At 48.7% G+C, this 23,002-nt stretch overlaps 1 protein-coding gene across 5 annotated transcripts in view; it reads left to right on the top strand.

Annotated features, from left to right (window-relative positions):
• The window catches only part of SLC26A9 (solute carrier family 26 member 9), a 183,268-nt gene that overhangs the window by 81,741 nt on the left and 78,525 nt on the right, over positions 1-23,002 (top strand). Inside the window, exon 2 of one of the 5 annotated variants that reach the window (XM_069756255.1) lies at positions 18,633-18,733. The exons of 3 other annotated variants lie outside the window; for them this stretch is intronic. The gene's annotated coding sequence lies outside the window, so the exon portion shown is untranslated. Of the gene's footprint in view, positions 1-18,632; positions 18,748-23,002 lie in introns of all 5 variants that reach the window. One more of the 5 variants, XM_069756257.1, reaches the window with a different exon arrangement.

Raw genomic sequence — 23,002 nt, 5'->3', positions numbered from 1 at the left:
AAGGCAGCAATGAGCTGCGGAGCCCGAATGTGCTCAGCAGGCTCCCAGGACCTATCCTCAGGGCCGTAACCCTTCCAGTCCACCCAAAAAATTTTTTTGCCACGTACCACCTTGCACCCCAAGATAGCGTTCACCTCGAAATCATCCGTAGACGAACATGTATACGGGCTTAAGGAGGGACACATGAAAGGTGTCGGTGATACCAAGGCATGGAGGAAGGGCCAGACGGTAGACCACAGGATTAACCTGTTCGAGGACCTTGAAGGGACCCAAGTAGCGAGGAGCAAATTTAGTGGACTCAACTCGCAGCCTGATGTTACGGGCGGAGAGCCACACCAAGTCGCCAGGAGCAAAGGTCGGGGCGGGGCGCCGATGAGCATCGGCAGAGGACCTCATTCTCTCCTTAGAGGCCCGAATGGCATCCTGAGTGCGGTCCCAAATATCCCGTGCCTTCACAGCCCAGTCTGCCACCCTGGAGTCTGCGGAAGACACGGGCATAGGCACAGGTACCCGTGGATGCTGACCATAGTTGAGGAGGAATGGGGTTTGTCCAGTGGAGTCGGCTACGGCTTTGTTCAGCGCAAACTCTGCCCATGATAGCAAGGATGCCCAGTCATCCTGCCTGGCTGAAACAAAATGTCGCAGGTATGTGACCAAGGTCTGGTTGGCCCTCTCTACCAACCCATTCGTCTCGGGATGATAAGCAGAAGAGAGATTCAACTCAATACTGAGAAGACGACACAGCTCTCTCCAGAACCGAGACGCAAACTGGGGACCCCGGTCACTGACAATTTTGTCAGGCATACCATGTAGGCGGAAGATGTGCTTAATGAACAACGCAGCCAAGGCCCGTGCAGAAGGTAACCGTGGTAGCGGCACCAAATGCACCATTTTCGAGAAATGATCGGTGATGACCCAAATGATGGTACAGCCGCGAGACTTGGGCAAACCCACGACAAAGTCCATCCCGACCATCTCCCAGGGCCTATCTGCCACCGGCAAGGGATAGAGCAACCCAGCTGGCCTTTGACGCGGAGATTTATTTTTGGCGCAGGAAACACACGCCAGAATATAATCTCTGACATCCCGGACCATATGCGGCCACCAGTACGTCCTCGCCAGTAGCTCAGATGTCCTCTTTGTCCCAAAGTGTCCACCCACTCTGGACGAATGAGCCCAAGAGAGAACCTCCGGTCGCAAATTAATGGGCACAAAAGTCTTGCCCAGAGGCACAGACTCAAGCGAAACCGGCGCTACGGTTCTCAGGCTCTCAGAAGGAACAATAAGCCGAGGCTCCTCTTCCTCCTCTTCAGTTGACATAAGGGAGCGAGAGAGAGCATCAGCACGAATATTCTTCTCCCCGGCGAGAAAATGAAGAGAAAAGTGGAACCGGGAAAAGAACAAGGACCATCTGGCTTGGCGAGAATTTAGCCGCTGGGCTGTTTGTAAGTAGACCAAATTTTTGTGGTCAGTGTAAACCTGGAAGGGAAACCGCGCACCTTCCAGAAGATGTCTCCACTCTGAAAAGGCCAACTTCATTGCTAGCAGCTCCCTATCCCCGATGGAGTAGTTTCTCTCCGCTGGCGAGAAGGTCTTAGAGAAGAAGAAGCATGGATGCTTCCGACCTTGAGCATCCTTCTGATAGAGGACTGCTCCAGCACCAACGGATGAGGCATCCACCTCCATTAGGAATGGCTTATCCACATCGGGACGATGTAAGATGGGAGCGCTAGCAAAGTGGGACTTAATAGAAGTGAAGGCCTTGGAGACCTCTTCCGACTACAATTTAGGATTCGCTCCCTTCTTGGTGAGGGCTACCAAAGGAGCTACCAGAGTTGAGAAGTGGGGAATGAACTGGCGGTAATAGTTAATGAACCCCATAAAGCGCTGCACCGCTTTAAGAGAATGGGGCTCTTGCCAGTCCATCACAGCCTGTAGTTTGGCAGGATCCATAGCCAATCCCTGGGCGGAGATGATATAGCCTAGGAACGGCAAAGACTCCTGCTCAAACATACACTTCTCCAACTTAGCGTAAAGAGAGTTTGCCCGAAGGAGGTCGAAGACTCTGCCAACATCTCTCCGGTGGGAGTCAATATCTGGAGAAAAGATGAGAATATCATCCAGATAGACTACAACTGAGGTGGAAAGCATATCCCGGAAGATGTCGTTGACAAAGTCTTGAAAAACGGCTGGGGCATTACAGAGCCCGAAGGGCATCACCAGATACTCATAGTGCCCATCTCTGGTGTTAAACGCCGTTTTTCCATTCGTCCCCCTCACGGATGCGAATCAGGTTGTAAGCACCCCGCAGATCTAATTTAGTAAACACTCTAGCTCCCCGAGGCCTATCGAAGAGCTCGGATATCAAGGGCAAAGGATACTTGTTCTTAACGGTGATAGCGTTAAGACCCCTGTAGTCTATGCATGGACATAGTTCCCCATTCTTCTTCTGCACGAAGAAGGACCCTGCCCCAGCAGGTGACACTGACTTCCTGATAAACCCTCTTGCCAGATTCTCTTGAATGTACTGAGACATGGCCTCCGTCTCCGGGAGAGATAATGGATAAACTCGACCCCGGGGAGGCTCCGCACCAGGCAAGAGATCGATAGGACAGTCATAGGGGCGATGGGGCGGAAGGGTCTCCGCTGCCTTTTTGGAGAAAACGTCTGCGTAAGACCAATATTGCTTGGGGAGAGAGGATAGATCTGCGGGTACCTCAGTAGTAGCAACCTGAACGCACTCTCGGTGACACCTACCCCCACATGATTCACCCCATCCCAGAATTCTGCCTGAGGACCACTCGATGTGAGGAGAGTGGTACCGTACCCAAGGTATCCCCAACAGGACCTCATCAATACCCTCAGGAATGATGAGCAGAGAAATAATCTCCTGATGGGATGGCGACATGGACAGAGTAACAGGGATGGTCTGATGTGTTATCTGTGCGGGGAGTGTCGACCCATTCACCACTCGTACCGTTACTGGTTGAGATAGCATAACCAGGGGTATTGCGTGACGTTGGGCGAAGGCAGAAGACATAAAATTGCCCTCCGCCCCAGAATCCACGCAGAGGTCTACCGAGTGGGAGGATGAGCCAAAGGTAATTGTCCCCTTAAAGGACAATTTGGAGGCAAACGTCGCAGTGTCTAGTGCACCTCCACCTACTACCACTAGACGCTGACGTTTCCTCGACCGCTGATGACATCTGGTGGCAAGATGTCCTGACTGTTGGCATACATGGCAACCCTGGAGTGCACGAGCGGTCTGGAACTCAGGAGCCTGGACTGGAGATTCCAAAGGTTTGGCGAAGGTGGGAGCCAGCCGAAACCTCTGCCTACACTGGGCTCGCTCTAACCTCCGCTCGTGAAAACGGAGGTCAATGCGAGTAGCTACTGTTATTAACTCTTCCAGTGTGGCGGGAATCTCCCTAGTGGCCAGAGCATCCTTAACGTGGTCAGCCAGCCCCCTCCAAAATATAGGGATAAGGGCTTTATCCGACTACTCCAGCTCAGATGCTAGAGTGCGGAAATGGACGGCAAAAAGGCTGACCAAGGACGAGCCCTGAGTCAGTGCCAACAGTTGGAGCGCCGTGTCATGGGTGACACGAGGTCCTAGAAAGACCTGTTTCAGAGTTCTCAGGAATAACGGAGCACTCTGCACCACATGATCGCCACGCTCCCACAGCGGCGTAGCCCACTGCAACGCCCTGTCCGACAATAAGGAAATTATAAAGCCCACCTTAGCCCGCTCTGTAGGGAAACGAGAGGCCAGAAGCTCGAGATGTATTGAGCACTGACTCACGAAACCCCTACAGGACTTACTGTCACCAGAAAATTTCTCTGGTAGCGGGAGGCGAGATAGCGTCGGTACAGGGGCGGCAGTGGAAAAGGTAGCTGCAGCCACACTTGCAGCCTGAACAGCGACAGCAGTAACATCCACAGCTGAGGTTGAACGCTCAAGAGCCGCCAACCTTCCCTCCAGCTGCTGGATGTACCGCTGTAAACGCTGGTCGTCCGCCATTTTACTAGCCAGACCCTGGCGCTAGTATTCTGTTAGGACTGGTGGAACGCACCAAAACAGATGGTATAGATGCGTTCGCAGTCCGGGGTCCACCGTGCAGGTGAAAACCTGCTGCTAGCAATTAGCAGACTATATGGCGGTACACTAAAGTATACACGCGTGGGTTAACCTCACCCAGCGTGAAGAAAGCGATCCTGTTAAGTCACAGGACCGCGGTACCGCACATAGAGCGCGAGCAAGCAGTCAGCGAACTTAACCCCAAAAGGGATTGTAGTCCGATTAGACCCTTGCTGGCACAACACCGCAACTGGGTGTGCAAAGAACCTTATCTGCAATATAAGAGCACAAGAGTGCGTGCGATGCCGCACTGACGGACGCCACTAACCACTCAGGCTTGGGTATGGAAAGCGCAAGGCAAGCGCACGGCGCCGTACTGGCGGTCACAGCAACTGGACGCTATAATGTGTGACTAGTGCTGTAGGATAAGTCGGACGCTAGGTAGCAGCCATACACCTTCCGCGAACAGTCATTCAATAGGGTAGGGGTATCCAAGGACGACTTGCACTCACAACATACACACATTAGCAATTGTAAGACAATACTAGCTCATGGCCGTGCGGTCATGCGCAGTTTATATAGCTGCAGCACAGGAAGTGGCCACAGCACCTTTGCCCTTCCAAGACCTGCCAAGAGGACCAATAGAATGTGCTGCAGAGCCTGAGCACATGACCCTCGATCTCCAACGGGAGATCTTACCCTGGGCATGCTCAGTACGTGCAGACAAGGACTTAGTCCCAGAGAAGTCCACTCGCTGCTGACCAGCACTGACTTTAATGGCAGAGACTGGAGAAGCAGCAGTAACTCTCAGAACAGAGTGAGAATGAGCAAGACGCTGGGACCGACGTCTTTGCTGAGCAGACTCCACTGCGCCTGGACAAGAAGGGGAGACCGCAGCGAAGGTGGCTCGAGATTCCCCCTGTGCAGAAGCGGGAACTCGACCCCTAACACTAGGCTCTTGCAAAACTCGCCACACGTGCAAAACTCACCTCATGGAAAACTCGCCACACGCAAAACTTGCACACGCGGAAAAATTGCCACATGCACAAAAGTTGCAACACATGCAAAAGTTGCCTCACACAAAACTTGCACATACTCAAAAGGCACCACACATAAAATTCGCCACGCGCAAAACTCGCCATGCGCAAAACTTGCTGCACACAACTTGCTACACTAACCTGTCACATGCAACTCGACACACAAAAAGTTGCTGCACGCATGTCGCCACACAAAACTCATCTCACAAAAATTGCTACACTCATGTCGCCACACGCAACTCAACACACACAACTTGACAAACGAAACTCGCCCTAAAACACACACAAGTCTGGTATTATCCTTCAAAAACAAAAATCTGATTAATAAGCAGACAAAATACAACAAATGTACCATATAGGAAATACGGCAGCTGTCAGTCACATGACCTGTCTATTATGTGTATGTGTGAGCTAATATATACTGCCAGGGGGAGGGCTTCCTGTTGGCTGGGGATTTATCAGGCTGCCAATTTAGTTTACAAATACTGAGGTAAAAATACTGAGCAAATAATGTGTGAACGAGGTCTAATACAGGAGGAGAAGACACACAGGTATATACTATATAGAGGAGGAGATGACATACAGGTATATACTATATATAGAAGGAGATGACATTCAGGTATATACTATATATAGGGAAGATGACACACAGCAGGTATATACTATATACAGGGGAGATGAAATACAGGTATATACTATACTAGCTATTGAACCCGTTCTACGCCCGGGTGGCGAGCATTTATATTGGTATATTGTCTCCATCCTGGTATGTGCTGCTCCATCCTGCGTCCCCATCCTGTCATGCGCTGCTCCATCCTGCGTTCCCCTTCCTGTCATGCGCTGCTCCATCCTGCGTCCCCATCCTGTCATGTGCTGCTCCATCCTGCGTCCCCATCCTGTCATGCGCTGCTCCCATCCTGCGTCCCCATCCTGTCATGTGCTGCTCCATCCTGCGTCCCCATCCTGTCATGCGCTGCTCCATCCTGCGTCCCCATCCTGTCATGCGCTGCTCCATCCTGCGTTCCCCTTCCTGTCATGCGCTGCTCCATCCTGCGTCCCCATCCTGTCATGCGCTGCTCCCATCCTGCGTCCCCATCATGTCATGCGCTGCTCCCATCCTGCGTCCCCATCCTGTCATGCGCTGCTCCATCATGCGTCCCCATCCTTATGTGCTGCTCCATCCTGCGTCCCCATCCTGTCATGTGCTGCTCCATCCTGCGTCCTCATCCTGTCATGTGCTGCTCCATCCTGCGTCCCCATCCTTATGTGCTGCTCCATCCTGCGTCCCCATCCTTATGTGCTGCTCCATCCTGCGTCCCCATCCTTATGTGCTGCTCCATCCTGCGTCCCCATCCTTATGTGCTGCTCCATCCCGCGTTCCCATCCTTATGTGCTGCTCCATCCCGCGTCCCCATCCTTATGTGCTGCTCCATCCCGCGTCCCCATCCTTATGTGCTGCTCCATCCCGCGTCCCCATCCTTTCATGTGCTGCTGCATCCCGCGTCCCCATCCTTATGTGCTGCTCCATCCCGCGTCCCCATCCTTATGTGCTGCTCCATCCCGCGTCCCCATCCTTATGTGCTGCTCCATCCCGTGTCCCCATCCTTATGTGCTGCTCCATCCTGCGTCCCCATCCTTATGTGCTGCTCCATCCTGCGTCCCCATCCTGTCATGTGCTGCTCCATCCTGCGTCCCCATCCTGTCATGTGCTGCTCCATCCTGCGTCCCCATCCTGTCATGTGCTGCTCCATCCCGCGTCCCCATCCTTATGTGCTGCTCCATCCCGCGTCCCCATCCTTATGTGCTGCTCCATCCCGCGTCCCCATCCTTATGTGCTGCTCCATCCCGTGTCCCCATACTTATGTGCTGCTCCATCCCGCGTCCCCATCCTTATGTGCTGCTCCATCCTGCGTCCCCATCCTGTCATGTGCTGCTCCATCCCGTGTCCCCATCCTTATGTGCTGCTCCATCCTGCGTCCCCATCCTGCTGCTCCATCCCGTGTCCCCATCCTTATGTGCTGCTCCATCCTGCGTCCCCATCCTGCTGCTCCATCCCGTGTCCCCATCCTTATGTGCTGCTCTATCCCGTGTCCCCATCCTTATGTGCTGCTCCATCCTGCGTCCCCATCCTGCTGCTCCATCCCGTGTCCCCATCCTTATGTGCTGCTCCATCCTGCGTCCCCATCCTGCTGCTCCATCCCGTGTCCCCATCCTTATGTGCTGCTCTATCCCGTGTCCCCATCCTTATGTGCTGCTCCATCCTGCGTCCCCATCCTGCTGCTCCATCCCTTGTCCCCATCCTTATGTGCTGCTCCATCCTGCGTCCCCATCCTGCTGCTCCATCCTGCGTCCCCATCCTGCTGCTCCATCCTGCGTCCCCATCCTGCGTCCCCATCCTGCTGCTCCATCCTGCGTCCCCATCCTGCTGCTCCATCCTGCGTCCCCATCCTGCTGCTCCATCCTGCTGCTCCATCCTGCGTCCCCATCCTGCGTCCCCATCCTGCGTCCCCATCCTGCTGCTCCATCCTGCTGCTCCATCCTGCGTCCCCATACTGCCTCTGACCCGCTCGGCGCCGAGTGCTGGGGGGCCTTAGCAGGTGGGGACACCGGCGCGCTGTGGGGGTCAGGTGCCGGTATCGCCGCCAGCTCAGGCCCCCCAGCACTTACTATATTCACCTGTCCCCGTTCCATCGCTGAGCGGCGCCATCTTCCCGGTCTCCTCGGCCTGTGACTTTTCAGTCAGAGGGCGGCGCCGGCGCGCATGCGCGTCATCGCACCCTCTGAACTGAAGGCCACAGGCCGAGGAGACCGGGAAGATGGCGCCGCTCAGCGATGGAACGGGGACAGGTGAATATGTCCGATACTCACCCTCCTGGCGGTCCCTGCTTCTGCGGGGGAGATTGCAGTGTGCGTTCAGTGTGAACACACACCGCGATCTCCCGGGAGCGTCGCTCTGTGAGGCCCAGACTGCGCCGGCGCTTGCGCTTGCGCAGTCTATCGAGGCTTCGGACAGAGTGACGCTCCCAGCGTTATATTATAGATACAGGAGATGACATATGTTGTGAATTCTGTTGTCGAACTCCCTCCTGTGGTCGTGAATGGTACTTCGGCGAGTTCTGTCCATGGACTCCCTCTGGTGGCTGTGAGTGGAGCTGCTGCTTCTGAGGTTCCTTACACAGGTGACGTGGTTTATCCTTTGGTTGGCTGCTCTATTTAACTCCACTCAGATCGTTACTCCATGCCAGCTGTCAATGTTCCTGCATTGGTTCAGTTCGCTCTTGGATCTTTCTGGTGACCTGTCTACTCCAGCAGAAGCTAAGTTCCTGCTAGTTATTATTTGTTCATTGTTTCCTTGTCCAGCTGGATATCATGGTTTTGCCTTGCTAGCTGGAGGCTCTGGGATGCAGAGTGGCATCTCCGCACCGTTAGTGTAGTTTTTTGTGCTGACCGCAAAGATGCCTTTCCTATCCTCTGTCTGTTTAGTAAGTCTGGCCTCCCTTTGCTGAAACCTGTTTCATTTCTGCGTTTGTGACTTTCATCTTTACTCACAGTCAATATATGTGGGGGGCTGCCTTTTCCTTTGGGGAATTTCTCTGAGGCAAGGTAGGCTTTATTTTCTATCTCTAGGGCTAGCTAGCTCTTAGGCTGTGAAGAGGCGTCTAGGAAGTGTCAGGAACGCTCCACGGCTATTTCTAGTTGTTGTGATAGGATTAGGGGTTGCGGTCAGCAGAGCTCCCACATCCCAGAGCTTGTCTTGTGTGAGTTTAACTATCAGGTCGTGCCGGGTGCTCCTAACCACCAGGTCCATAACAGACATACAGATGTATACATATATCCAAGGAGAAAAAGGAAAATGCGGCACTCACCCAGGTAGATTGCGAATCAAAGTCCTTTATTCATCATAACGTAACAACGGACATAGTAAGGAGAGGCGGCTGGGAGAGATCAGCGGTGCGGGGAGAAAGAACAGGACTACGATCGTTTCGCGCTTGTGCGCTTCCACGGGTCCATGTGCACAATTAAAATCACCATTTCCTTTATAGGGACCTAGGCAGCTTGATGTGAACAGGTGTGAGATTAAAAAAAAAAAAAACCACATTGGTTTGTGTGCAAGAAACAAGATTAACAAGCACAAATACAAATCGGCATTATGAGCCACATAACATGAGGGAGCCAGCACATGATAATTACAACAATATTGCTACAAAAATATATAACAAAAATGTTACAAAAATATTACAAAAATATTGTCATGTCCAGTTTATCATTGAGACCAATGGGCCCTTGCGCATTGGTCTCCATGATCCAACGTGCCTCGCGCTGTAATAGAATTTTCTTGCGGTCACCACCTTTTACTGGATTTTTAACCACCTCAAGACCTGCGAATTGTAACACATTTGGATTCGCATTGTGGTGATCCCGCATATGTTTAATAAAGCGCGGGCGACCCTTCCCGGACGTTATAGAATTGCAGTGCTCACTAAATCTCGTGACCATGGGACGTATTGTTTTACCAATATAATAAAACTGGCATGGGCAGAGGATTAAATAGACCACATATGGAGTTTTGCACGTAATTAAGTCTCTAACTGTATGACAAACTGAGCCTATGCGAATCGGATTTTTCAGAAGTCTTAAATGGCAGAATTTACAGTTGCCACATTTGTGATTACCCGTAGGTTGATGTTTCGTGAGCCAATTATTTTCTATTGTGGGGAGACGATTTTTAATCAGTAAATCCCCTAAATTTCTCGTACGCCTATACCCAAACCTTGGGCGATTCATAGTCAGAGAAGATAATTCTCTATCAGATTGCAAAATGTGCCAATTTCTATTGATGGCAGCGTAGATCTCTTTGTCAATCGGACTGTGGGTAAACGTAAATGTGAACCTGTGCTGCTTATTAGGGGAGACGTTTGGTGTTATTTTGCGTCTTTTTAATAAATCGTTTTGAGTTAATTGCACCACCCTCCGTTCCGCTTTTGCTAAAATATCTGATGGATAGTTTCTGTTTAGGAGATTAGTCTTTAACTCTGCAATTTGTTGGCCGAATAATTCCTCGTTATTATTGATTTTTCTATATCGCACCATCTGACTATAGGGTATACTGTTTTTGGTATGGAATGGGTGGGCACTATTAAAGTGAAGAAGACTATTAGTAGCAGACGATTTTTTATGTACTTTTGTAGTGAGCATGCCATCTAATATCTGAATTTTCACGTCCAAAAACTCTAATTCGTTCCCCCCAAAACAGGCAGTAAATTGCATATTGTCATTATTTATAGTATTAAGATGGGAAACGAAAGAATTAAACACATGTTCCGAACCATCCCAGACAATAAAAATGTAATCCGCGAATCTCAGGTACAAACGTATAAACTTTAGAAAGGGATTTGTCACGGCCGTTATATATTTCTCCTCAAAGACAGCTAAAAATAGATTAGCGAATACACAAGCGACGGGCGTCCCCATCGCAGTTCCAGTGCGTTGAAGGAACCATTTCTCACCAAACTTAAAGGCATTATGTGATAAGACAAATTCCAGACTCTCTATGATAAACGCAATGAAGTCTCGGTCCTTATCAGTATTCAGCAACACAGTTCTTATAGCTTCAATGCCTTTATCCTGTGGTATCCTGGTGTATAAACTGACCACGTCAATTGAAGTCAGAGAGAACGTGGGTTGCCAGTCTAATGATTGCAAAGCAATCAAAAAATCTCCCGAGTCCTTAATAAATGACGGTATATTTTGCAGCAGTGGTTTCAGTAGCCAATCCAGAAAGTGGGAAAGGGGTTCTGTCAAAGAACCAATGCCAGCTATTATAGGACGCCCAGGCGGGCAAGTAGCATGTTTATGTATCTTTGGTAGACTGTACCAACAGGGTATAACAGGATGGTTGGGAAGTAATTTTTCAGCTTTATTTTTCAATAGAGTACCCTTAGCTACATATTTGTTTAATAATGTCCTTAATTTCTCTTTAAATTTTTCAGTGGGATTAGAATCAAGAGTGACATAAGTAGTTTTATCATTCAATTGAGACATGGCTTCGTTGATATAATAATTTTTGTCCAGAATAACAAGGTTACCCCCCTTGTCTGCCTTTCTGATGACTACGTCATCCCACCGCTGCATTTCACGTATAGCCTTTTCCTCCTCATTAGTTAGGTTCTTCCTAGGTTTACGATATAGGATGGCCTCTACATCTTTTACTACAAGATCTTGGAATAAGTCAATCGCGTTACCTGGAGAAGCGGGCGGCATAAACGTAGACCGTATACCACCTGAAAAGGGTCTGAAATTGATATCCTTATTAATAGTTACATTGCATTCCTCAGTTTCTTGTGGTGGATCACTAAGATTAGCGAGTAGCCAGGCATCTTCAATATCGTCGGGTTCAGCTGGAGGAAAAGCCATAAACCCCAGGTTACCGATGGCAACGGGACTTTCTGTAGATATAACATTAGGCACATCAGCCTGATTTTTTCTGTTGGAATAATGTTTTTGTAAGTGTAGTTTTCGCGTCGCATTAAAGAGGTCGATTTTAAAGTCCGTGAGGTTAAATTCATTTGGCATACAAAAATTCAAACCTAAAGATAGCACCCTCTTTTGTGCAGAAGGTAGACTTTTATTGGACAGGTTTATTATTTGGAGTTCATTAGCCCTTACTTCCTCCAGGAGACCTGCTTGCGTTTTTTCTGTGTACTTTTTTCGGCCCCCCCGTCGAGTCTTTTTTCTAAAGGGCTGATTCCCCTTGATGGTACACTAGCTGGCGTTGCATTCTCCACTGGTTCCTCGATGCCACTGGAATCTGAATCGGTCACCCATCCATCTCTTTGTGACCTGCGTCTGTTGGATTTCCTGGGGGGATATTGTCTTTGGAAATTTTTTCTCTTATTTTTATTCCAGGAAAAAATGTGTCCCGTGGCGAAATCATTTTTATCCCTTAAAAATTTGTCTTTTTTCTTTTGCTTCGTTTCCATCTGAATTAAGACGAGTTTTTTCTCCAATTTTTTCAAAAATAATTTATTTTGATTCTCCGAGACTCGTGAATTAAGCTCAACCTTTGCTTTATCTAATTGTTCACAAAGGACGGTATATTCCTTTTCGTTCTGTGCAATAACTAATGTCAACAAATTGCGTGAGCATTGTAGATGAATTTCTTCCCATGCCCTCTGAAAGGAGGGATCGTCCGAAAACTGAGAAATCTCCTTATAGACACGGAGTCCTCTTGGGACTCGTCCACATTCAACATAGGATTTCAGAGATTTGATTGTCCAATACAGTCTAATTTCTCTCTCTGCCAGAGAATAAATTTTAGTTTCCAATGCCTTTGTGCTTATTAAAAGTAAATCTTCTTTATGGTTGCAATCCATAAAGAACTCCTCCGCACCCTCTCGATCAGCCAATAAACCACACTCCATAGACGTGCTAGGGTCTGAATCCATACCATCTTCATGGCTGCTGTCCATAATATATGGGACGTGAAGCGTAACACACCTCTTCTAAACAGATGTATACTATATATAAGGGAGATGACAAACATGTATATACTGAGGTGATGAGGTGAAAATGAGAGGTGTGAGGTGAAAATGAAAAGGTGTGAGTGCAAAATGAGAGGAGTGAGGGAAAATAGTGGAGTGATCAGAAAATGACAGATGTGAGGTTGAAATGACAAGTGTTAGGGGGGAATGAGAGGAGTGAGGGAGAAAATGAGAGGTGTGAGGGAGAAAATGAGAGATGTGAGGGGGAAAATGAGAGGCGTGATGGGAAAATAAGAGAAGTGAGGTGCTATAACTAACCACAGATATTTACTATGCCCAGGCAACGCCGGGCTCTTCAGATAGTATATATATATATATATATATATATATATATATATATATTTATATATATATATATATATATATATAAAAACATACATACATGGGCTAACATTCAATATATAGTATACATTCAGTATATGTACATTTTGGGGCACTTCCCTTCTACATTTAGCACTGTGGCCCAGATCACCAAGCTACACATCCGTTATGTATAATAGAATTCCTGCAGGTATAATTGCATTTGCTAGTACAAATGGTAGTCAGGGATGACATTACATGAAATATTGGTGTATTCTTTCTATCAGACGGATAATAATTATCTTTCTAACTTATTTCCATACAAATGATCTCTCACCTTTTTTCCAATACATGTTATGTATAACTGTGTAGTTTTAATGCATAGAATATCTACAGTGAGAGAGATCAGTCTGGGTCAGGTCTCTGAAAAATGCTCAGGTGTCCTGTTTTCTCTTCTATTGTCCACATCTTATATAATTACTTCATCTGTTTGCAGAAGTCAGAATTTAATTTGCTGCCTATTTTTCCTTTGTTTGCTCTCAGTGTTTATTTTTATAATTTTCCTTTCTATCAATACTTTAAACGCAGATTTACACAGTGATCATATGGGCTAGAACATGTACAAAGTATTACTGCAAATGGCTGTGCACAGAATTAGTGATAGCTGACAGTGACAAATTAATCAGACTGCTAAATGGAATTATATACCTAACATAATAATGTGAAATGCATATTGTAATGTTGCATATTGTCTGGAGACTGGAATGAGACATTCTTTATGTCACATTATGTGTGATGAGGACATTATTACAGGAAGGGGCCAGGATGGGGGACATTATTTCAGGAAGGGGCCAGGATGGGGGACATTGTAACCTTTATTACGCCTTGTGTCACATGACACACACTTTAAACATTAAACTATAATTCTGTTGTCACTAGCTGTATTGTATTAGTCAAGTAATATATTTGTGATGTGGCAGTAATATAATCATAATTGTAAAATACTTACCTTATGTAGTGAAAAGGTGCATATTTGTTTTTTTTCAGCAGCTTGTGATACTAAAATTCAATTGAAAAAAGTGAATTAAAATTAGTATTGGATTACATTAATTTAAGAAGTTACATTTAACTCGATATTTAGTTATAAAATATAACTATAGTTCTGGTATTATTTTGCACACATAAAACTTTCTACCATTTGTTTCATCCCAGTTACATTCATTTTGAACCACTTCATTTTTGAGAGTTGTGTGCACGTTCTGGGAAGTTCTGTCCGTCTAGTTCCATGTGCCACTGAGGATATAATTTCTGCCTTAGATTAGCTCCAGTCATAAAACTCCCCACTAATCTAACACTGACTGCCCATACTATATGTGATATGTGAAGAACCTCCAGTGTATCCTATGATATGTCTTCCCTGCCTCTAGCTTGTGATTAGATTTTCCTGTCAGCACATACAAGCAGGAGGCAGGGAACACAAGCTGGAACCAAATCATCTTGGATTCATTGAGATTCTGTAGTCTTAGCCAGGAGACAGCAGTTCTGTATTGCTGTCGTCCTTAGTACTGGAAGCAGAACAAGTGCAGCACTGACACTCCACCCCATATAAGACAGAGGTACGGTCAAATGATGGAGCGCTTCTTTATTCTGAGTAATAACAATTATTGGTCAAAGAGCTCAGACTGCTTCAAAGTAATAAAAGAAAAAAAAATCTCATGAATCCCCCACAGGTCCTGTCTTGGTGCTCACTCGGTCCCTGTTGGCCTCTGCTAACTGGTCCCATTCTTGAAACTCCAGAAACAGGTCCACTCAAGTAATTACTAACCACAGTGTTGATTAGCCCTTCCAGCATTTTTTATTATGCTGAGATCAGAACCTAAAAGCACAAATCAGTGAGGACCAGGGGAGCACTGGAACTGGCCCAGTGGGGAAACAGTGAGGGTGGTTAATGTTTCTTAACTTACTTTTAAGTAGTCTAAGCCCATTGAGGAATCATTTTTATTCCCCAGAACATTCCTTTAATATTAAGATCTTCAAAGCATTGTAATAGCCGGCTTAGATGTTATAGATGTGACAAAATATGAATGCAAAGGCCATACGCATTTTTAAATAATGGTTTTGAGGATTGAAGACGTGTTTTAGCTGAGAGTCTCGCTGTTGCCACCAATTAGACTGTAAGCTCATGTGCACAAAGGTTGTATTGTTCTGATGAGCAAAGAAAATGTGCCCGGAACTGATACAGATAAATTACTGTTATTATTGTCATGTATCTTTGTCATCAATCACATCAGTCAAACCCTGCATGCCTATGCTACAACGATGCCAGAGTGCAGACATTTCTGGAACTCCTATCTGTTCTTTGTATAGTGTGGAAAGCTTAGAGACACTGAGCTGTCAAACACTGGCCAGATAACATGGGCAGGCGATTAGAGATAGTGCCCTGAAGGACCAGGACAAGAACATGGCTTACAATCAGGTTCAAGACAAGCAAAGATTTGTTGGCAATACTTTGTGTATTTTGGACTATTTGAGTTTATAACAAGACATTGATCTAATTGCTCGGAACGTTGAACTCTAAAGCCGAAAAGTTCCATGTCCACTTGTATCACGTCCATTTTCAAATCTTCTGACTTGTCATTGAGACATTAGGAGACTGTTGTGGCTCAACAACTACAGGTGCTTTTTGAGCTTCTTGGATGTGGCTTCCCCAGAAGATGCGGCTGCAGGCGCTATTGTACCATAGTGACTCTAAAAAATGTAAATATATTACGAATACCTTGCGCTAGGGTTGAGAACATAGACCATCAGCAGAAACAACTGGACTGGTCATATCCAAAAATATATCATATAAAAAAGTGTAAAGGATTTATCAACAGAAGAAAGCTAGCAATATTTAGAAACCAGGGGAAATACAAAGTAGAAAAGATGAAAGATACAAAGACGTAAGCATCTTTTAACTACTGTGGGTATGGGACATGTCCAATCTATTTGCAAGGAAGAGCATCACCTTTTTAGATTTATTTGCAAGAACTGTCCAACAATGAAACATATTCGTTCCCTACCGATCAGTATTTGTTTGCAAATTGCTAGCAATAAGCCATCCCCACTAGAACAAGTCTTACATTTTAATCTTCTCACACTACTTCTAATCTTGTCTGCATTATTTTCGATGTCAGCCAACATGCTTCCATTGATTACCAGACAGCCCTACCTCAAAAGTAATGTGCACGCCTGTTAGTTTTTGGCTGATCTTTCCCCGAGTTGTCAAGTGTGAAATCACATGTGTCTTCAGTTACAATAAAAACAAAAGCAAGCCTTCCAATTCGATTATAAAAATAATACAAAGCTTTAGTGTAAATATAGTATAATTACACTCGGCTGCAAAAACTTTAGGCTACAATCCCACCCTCCAGCCATGCCACATCATCCTGTGCTGTCTATAGGAACAATTAGAAAACATAGTTATAAAGATAACAATTACTTTTGTATTATTTCTAACCTTTAGCTTATTATTTTGACTGTTAGTACCAGAAAAGGGGCACTTGGTAGTCGTACATCTACCGTAGCTTGTAAAACAGGGATGGGAAACCTTTTTACTGCCAAGGGCCATTTCAATATTTATACCATTATTACAAAACTATCAACTTGAAAATTATCCTACTATATTTGGTCAGACAATTAATTAACTCACCCCTATTGTGATGCCTGGAGCTGCTTCTCTTTAGTGAGACATATGACGTTAGGAGGTGGTGGTGATGTTGCTACTCGTAACTACTTTTCCAGATTTGTGACAATTTGGAGCTCAGTCAACTCTTTGGGATAAGTTTTTTGTTTTAGAACACAGATGTATATTGCACTGTATGTGTCCTCACAGTGGGAAATTCATTACTGATTACATTACATTTACTTGGATGCACATCCAGTTGATATAGGCGCCGGCGTTGGTGGGCCCCCTTCCCCATGGACCCATTATGCCCTAGTAAAATCTGTATTCAGTAAAGACAAATTTTCCAGTTACTAAGACAGGAGATGACTCAGGGGTGGACATACAGGGGGGCCCCTGCAGGGTGGCTAATAATGAATGCAGTCTGGCCTGTTGCTCTGACCCTGAGGCTCCGGGGGGCCCATGGTCAGATTGCCCTCATATGCAAGGAACAGTCCCGCTGCCTACAGGAGAAAGTGGCAGCAGAGCAGAGCTGCAGGGAGCCTTCCTCTACTTACTGCCTGGCGCTTTCTGACACAGACGCGCGCCTGGATGACATCAGCATTCAGCACACGCCTGTGTTAGAGAGAAAGAACTGCCGGTGATAATGATGCTGCTGCTGCGAGGGAACATGCGAAGAGATGAATGGCGGTGTTTTTTTTTAACAATACATTGGGGAAATGGGGAGAAGAATGATGTGGGTGTTTGGAGAGAACAATGATTTGGATGGTGTTGAGGGCAATGATGGAGGTGGTGGGTGAGAACAATGACTGGGGTGGTTGGGGAGAACAATGATTGGGGTGGTGGAGAGGGCAATGATGAGGGTGGTGGGGGAGAACAATGATTGGGGTGGTGGAGAGGACAGTGATGGAGGTGGTGGAGAGGGTAATGATGGGGGTGGTAGAAAGGGCAATGATGGGGGTGGTGGAGAGGGCAATGATGGAGGTGATGGAGAGAGCAATGAAGGAGGTGATGGAGAGGACAATGATTAGGGTGGTAGAGGGGAATGATGCAGGTGGAGGAGAGGGCAATGGTGCAGGTGGTGAAGAGGGCAATGATGTTTGTGGTGGAGAGGGCAATTGTGGGAGTGGTGGAGAGGGCATTTATGGGGGTGTTGGAGAGGGCAATGATGGGAGTGGTGGAGAGAGCAAGGATGGGAGTGGTGGGGGAAAACAATGATTGAGGTGGTGGAGAGGACAATGATGGGGATGATGGAGGCGGCAATGATGGGGTGGTGGAGAACAATGATTGGGGTTGAGAGGGCAATGATGGGGTAGTGGAAAGGGTAATGATAGGGATGGCAGAGAGGGTAATGATGGAGGTGGTGGAGAGGGCAATGATAGGGTAGTAGAGAGGACAATGATAGGGGTGGTGGAGAGGGAAATGATGGAGGTGGTGGAGAGGGCAATGATAGGGGTGATGAAGAGGGCAATGACGGATGGTGGGGGAGAACAATGAAGGGAGTGGTAGAGAGGGCAATAACAGAAGTGGTGGAGTGGGCAATGATGCTATCAAGGACTTATAATGAATGGGGGCACCCAGGACACGGACTAAGGCTATGTGCAAACGTTCAGAATTAGCAGGAGAAAATTCTTCTGCATATTCTATTGTGTTGGCAGGAAAACAGCTGCGCAAAATACATTTTCTTTGCAACGTTTTTGGCATGCTTTTGTTGCTTATTTTCCCCACTCATTAATATGGATGAAATAAGCTGCAAGAATTGGCATACTGTAGATTTTAATCTGCTGCAAATCTGCAAGGAAAACCTTGCACATTTTCCATGTGCATTGCCTTACAGTTAAGTGGGGAGAGTCAGAGAGCCTGAATAATTTATATTATTGGGTGCTGGAGATTATAGTTAATGGAGGTAACAGTTCTGCTTATCACTTTATATTTTTAATGATGGGGTATATATCTGTATTCAGGGGGAGACACATGTATGCATACAATGTATGTGATCTTGTTATTTTAAGGGCTGCGATGATTATTGTGACAATATGAGTTGTGGCTGTGAGATGTCGACATGAAGGTCTGACCAGATGCAGAAGAAACAGGAGAAAGCGGCTCTAATTAGGTGAGATGTTAGCGGTAAGTGCCTAGATGTAGATATTCTGTATCTGTTCTGTGTGATGTGGAGTGATGTTATCTGTAAAATCCCTTATTCTACATTCTCACATTTGTGTGAAATGTCCGTGTGCTTCTAGATTTTATATCAGACGGCACACAAACTCGTAGAGTTTTAAAGGTCCATTCACACATCCGTGAAAATCACGGATCTGAGAATGAGATCTGTGAGGGTTTGAGAAAGACAGGCTGGAGCGAGCCGCCCGCCCCTCCCCCCCCCCGGGCGGCGTAGGTGGAAGCCGCCATGACAGGGGGTTTGGAGCAGGCGACAAGTGGTGGGGGCGTGTCGTTCGTTCCAGGGGGAGGGGTAGTGGTGGAGAAGGGGATGATGGGAGCGGGGGGTGGAGCGGTTCACTTCCCGCTCTACAGAATCTGGAGCAGGAGGGAGCACCCGTTCCTCCTGCAATGGCGGCCATAGAAAGAGTGCTTTCGCAGTTGCGGGCGGCGTCGGCGTCGCAGCCGCCCGGCTGGCTGGAGGCACAGGTAGCAGGGGCATTGAGCGGTTCCAGCGGTGGCGGCAGTAGCGGCGGTCCAGGCGCGTGCGCCCCCCTCAGCGGCTATCCCCCGATGCTGCCCCGACTCCCCAGCGATGGCGCAGGAGCCCCTCTCGGGACCCTCCGGGCCGCGCGCCTGCGTGTAAGCGCCCCAGCAGGCCGCGGTCCGGGAGGAATCCACCTGCTGCGCTGGGGCCTGCGGCGGCAGTTGGGCCCTCTCCCTCATCCACTGGGGGGTCTGGTCCCACGCGCGCCAGAGCGGCTGCTGGACGTGGTATGGGCACGGCGGGCCGCGGCGGTTACGCCTGCCCCGGGCGGCCTGGTTCCGGCGGCGCCACGAGACAGCGGGGGAGCATCCTAGTTGCAAGCGGCGCCCCAGACTCTGCGGGGCTGCCAGACTCAGCCGGGGCACGCCATTCCCCCCATGCACCTGCGATCGGGCCCGCACCACTCTATGGGATGGCGGCAGGTGGCAGCGCTGTGGTCAGCGGGTCTGGGCCCGACGGATTCCTGGCGGCCTCCTGGAGTGACGGAGTCGGCTCGGTCCCCTCTGCTGGGGGCGGAGCAGCTGGATCGGTGAGGAGCGAGGTCCACGTCCGGGTGGACGCACAGACGGCTTCGCAGGCAAGAGACGGCGGGACGGCGACGACGTCTGCGGCTGGGGGGACTGCAGCTCCCCTGCAGCCTGGTGAGAACCATTCTATGTTTTGTTTGTCCCCGGCGTTGTCGACGCCGATTATGACTGCGGTTGATCGGGTTGGGGGGTGTGTGGAGCGCGGCGAGGGAGTCGCGGTGCGTGGGGATACGAGTCGGGAAGGAGTGGGTGAGTTGCTGTCGGGGGTGCGGGAGTTGTTGTCACGGTTGAACAGTGGTAGGGCAGGGCCGTCCCCTTTGTCAGCTTGGGTCGGATCGTCCGATTCAGGGTTAACGTTGTTGGGCAGCGGTTCAGGTGACCAGGGTAGGTCGGCTGAGCCGGTCTCGGTGTCAGTACAGACGGAGAAGGAGAAGGAAGGGGGTATTCGGCTGGATGATAAGGCACGTGGTGAGGTGTATGTGTGCTTTGAAGGGCCGTTGGGGGCGCATTTGAAGAAGGAAGTGCGCGAGAAGATTTGGAAAGATGAGTACGTGGAGATATTTTCACTGTTACCACTGGAAAAATTTAACTTGGACAAGAATAAAAAAGAGGATAGTAAGAAGGAGGATGAGGAGAAGCGGCGTTGGCGACTGATTCCTCAGACGTTTGTGAACTGGCTTCAGGCATTTGCGATTTTGGCAAGTGTTATTGGCGAAAAGGCTCCCGAGAATTGCTCAGCCTTGTTTTGTTATATGGATTCCATAGGGGAGGCGCATAGGGTTTATGGTGGTCAAGCATGGTCAAGGTACGATGAGCAGTTTCGGCAGCGGAAGGCGGTTCGTCCAGCGATCAGATGGGATCAGAAGGACATCGGTTTGTGGTTACGCGTAATGGCGCCGACGAAGTTTGGTCAATCCTTTCAAGAGGGGGCCGGAACTTCCGGCCAAGGCTTTGGACAGGGTTCCTCTGCGGGAGCCGGGGGTCAGGCGGGTCAATCCGGAAGTCAGAAGCATGGCGTGTGTTGGCAGTTCAACGAGGGCCAATGTAAGTTCGGGGCGACTTGCAAGTTCAAGCATTTGTGCTCGCACTGCAATGGTGCCTCCCACGGAGCCTCCAAATGTTTTAAGAAGAAAGGGAAGCCTGAGGGTAATCCCAAAGGGGGCGACTCCGGTGAGGTTGGACGCGATGGCCCCCTATCTAAATAGGTATCCCGATAGGGAGGGGGCAGAGTTGCTCCGGGCTGGGTTTGATGTTGGTTTTTCTATACCGGCTCCGGGTTTTGCGATACCACCGACGCTGAAGAACCTGAAATCGGCCGGGTTGCACGCTTCGGTGGTGTCTGAAAAGTTGGGCAAAGAGGTGGCGTTGGGGAGGATGTCTGGTCCTTTTCTTACCCCCCCTTTGGAGGATTTGGTTGTGTCACCCCTGGGCGTTGTGCCCAAGAAAGAGCCGAATAAGTTCCGGCTCATTCAGCATTTGTCATACCCGAAGGGGAGGTCGGTTAACGATGGGATTGATCCGGAGCTTTGTTCGGTGGTTTATACTTCATTTGATGAAGCAGCCAGGTGGGTGCGCATTTGCGGCAAGGGAGCGTTGTTGGCCAAGACTGATATTGAGTCGGCCTTTCGTTTGTTGCCCGTTCATCCCGATAGCGTGAGGTTGTTAGGCTGTTATTGGGACGGTGCGTTCTACGTTGATCGATGTTTGCCGATGGGCTGTTCACTGTCGTGTGCTTATTTCGAGGCTTTCAGTTCCTTTCTGGAGTGGGCGGTGCGGGATGTGTCCGGTTTAGACTCAGTAATTCATTATTTGGATGACTTCTTGTGTATAGGCCCTGGGCAGTCTCAATGTTGTGAGGTCCTGTTAAGGACAGTTGTTTGGGTGGCGGAGCGCTTCGGGGTCCCGTTGGCACCAGGCAAGACGGAGGGCCCGTGTACGAGCTTGTCTTTTTTGGGCATTGTCATCGATTCTGAGAAGTGGGAGTTTAGGTTGCCGGTGGACAAGGTTTTGGGTTTGAGGGACGAGGTGGCGCGAGCTAGGCGTGTGAAAAAATTGCCACTGCGTGAGGTGCAGTCGCTCTTGGGGAAGTTGAATTTTGCGTGTCGAATTATTCCCATGGGGAGAATTTTTTCACGTAGATTGGCCAGTGCTACGGCCGGGGTCACCGCCCCGCATCATTTTGTGCGTTTGTCAGCTGAGCACAAGGCTGACTTGGAGGTTTGGGACCGTTTTTTGTCCTGTTACAACGGGCGTTCATTGATGATGGAGGAGGCAGTGGGCAATGCTGATTTAGACTTGTTCACTGACGCTTCAGGCGGTATTGGTTTTGGGGCCTTTTTTGGGGGCCGTTGGTGTGCGGCCAGGTGGCCAGAAGCCTGGGTTGAAACAGGTTTGGTGCGGAACATCACGTTGTTGGAAATTTTTCCGATTTTGGTGGCGGTGCGGATCTGGGGCGACGAATTTCGGAACAAAAGGGTGCGCTTTAACTGTGATAATATGGCTGTGGTGTGCGCCATTAACAGTTTGACGACGGCGTCTCCCCCGGTGATCAGAGTGCTTCGGCAGTTGGCTTTGTCTTGTTTACACCTGAATGCTTATTTCACAGCTTCACATGTGCCTGGTGTTAATAATTGTGTTGCCGATTCTTTGTCTCGTTTCCAGTGGGAGCGTTTCCGGTCGCTGGCGCCGGATGCCGAGGAGACAGGCCTGGAATGCCCGGCGGAACTTTGGAACGTGGTGTCCGGGCTGCAGAGCCTTTAATCCAAGCGTCTTTAGCCCCAAGTACGTGGTCGGTTTATCAGGCGGTATGGAACAGTTGGGAGAGTTGGCTGGCGACTTGTGGTGTCGGGAGTACGGGTTTTGATCAGGTGGGAGCATTGTTGCTGTGGTTGAGACATGGGGCGGATCAGGGATGGTCGGCAGCGAAGGTGGATAGGACGATTGCGGCTTTAGCCTTTGGTTTCAGGCTTCGGGGTTTTCAGGACGTGACAAAGTCCTTTCTGGTGAAGCAGGCTGCGAAGGGGCTGAGAAGATCAGGCAGCCGAGGAGATTGTAGGCGCCCGGTGTCCTTTGAAATGTTGGAGCGGTTGGGGGCACGTTTGAGTGACGTATGCGTTTCCAGTTTCGAGGTTGCGCTATTTCGCTTAGCTTT

The sequence above is a fragment of the Ranitomeya imitator genome, chromosome 3, assembly GCF_032444005.1.
Source record: "Ranitomeya imitator isolate aRanImi1 chromosome 3, aRanImi1.pri, whole genome shotgun sequence".
Taxonomy (NCBI): Eukaryota; Metazoa; Chordata; class Amphibia; order Anura; family Dendrobatidae; genus Ranitomeya; species Ranitomeya imitator.
This window is presented reverse-complemented; position numbering and strand designations above follow the sequence as displayed.